We start from the raw sequence: 1,492 nt of genomic DNA, 5'->3' as shown, positions 1-1,492 counted from the left end.
TATTCCTCCGGGGTTACGGTTTCAATAATACTAGTTTCAATATTTATGGGATTACCTGAGATAAAATGTTTAATTCTCTGTCCGTTTACCACCTTCGGATTTGTGCCTTCCTAGTTGTTGTTTTTTATGGCACCGGAACGATAGACCTCCTCGATAACATAGGGGCCTTCCCATTTAGAGAGAAGTTTTCCTGCAAAAAATCTTAAACGAGGGTTGTATAGCAATACATAATCACCTACATTAAACTCACGCTTTTGTATCCTTTTGTCATGCCATCTTTTAACCTTTTCTTTAAATAACTTGGAATTTTCATAAGCTTGGGTTCTCCATTCATCAAGTGAGCTAATATCAAATAACCTCTTTTCACCGGCAAGTTTGAAATCATAGTTGAGCTCTTTAATAGCCCAATATGCCTTATGTTCTAGTTCGAGAGGTAAGTGACATGCATTTCCATATACCATTTTATACGGAGACATACCCATAGGATTTTTATATGCGGTTCTATAGGCCCATAATGCATCATCAAGCTTCTTGGACCAATTCTTTCTAGATCTATTGACAGTCTTTTGCAAAATTAATTTGAGTTCTCTATTACTCAATTCTACTTGACCACTAGACTCTGGGTGATACGGAGATGCAATTCTATGATTGACGTCATATTTAGCAAGCATTTTACGGAGAGCACCATGAATAAAATGTGAACCACCATCAGTCATTAAATATCTAGGGACTCCAAACCTCAGAAAAATAACTTTTTTAAGCATTTTAATAGAAGTGTTATGATCAACACTACTAGTTGGAATAGCTTCTACCCACTTAGTAATGTAATCAACAGCAACTAAAATATGTGTATATCCATTAGAGGCAGGAAAAGGTCCCATATAATCAAAGCCCCAAACATCAAATGGTTCAATAACAAGTGAATAATTCATAGGCATTTCTTGACGTCTACTAATATTACTAATTCTTTGACATTCATCACAAGATAGGACAAACTTACGGGCATCCTTGAAGAGAGTAGGCCAATAAAAACCGGATTGCAATACCTTATGTGCAGTTCTATCTCCCGCGTGGTGTCCTCCATAAGTTTCGGAGTGGCACTTGCGTAGGACCTGTTCCTGTTCATGCTCAGGTACACAACGTCTAATAACACCATCTACTCCTTCTTTATAAAGATGTGGGTCATCCCAAAAGTAATGTCTCAAATCATAGAAGAACCTTTTCTTTTGTTGGTATGTGAAGCTAGGTGGTATAAATTTAACAACCATGTAATTAGCATAATCAGCATACCAAGGGGTACTACGAGAAGTACTTATGACATTTAATTGTTCATCGGGAAAGCAATCATCAATAGGTAGTGTGTCATCAAGAACATTCTCTAACCTAGATAAGTTGTCTGCAACGGGGTTCTCAGCTCCTTTTCTATCAACAATATGCAAATCAAATTCTTGTAGCAAGAGAACCCATCTAATAAGTCTAGGTTTAGCATCTT

Source organism: Triticum urartu, chromosome 7 (genome assembly GCF_003073215.2).
Source record: "Triticum urartu cultivar G1812 chromosome 7, Tu2.1, whole genome shotgun sequence".
Lineage (NCBI taxonomy): Eukaryota > Viridiplantae > Streptophyta > Magnoliopsida > Poales > Poaceae > Triticum > Triticum urartu.
The sequence above is the reverse complement of the archived record's forward strand: the minus strand, read 5'-3'. Positions refer to the sequence as shown.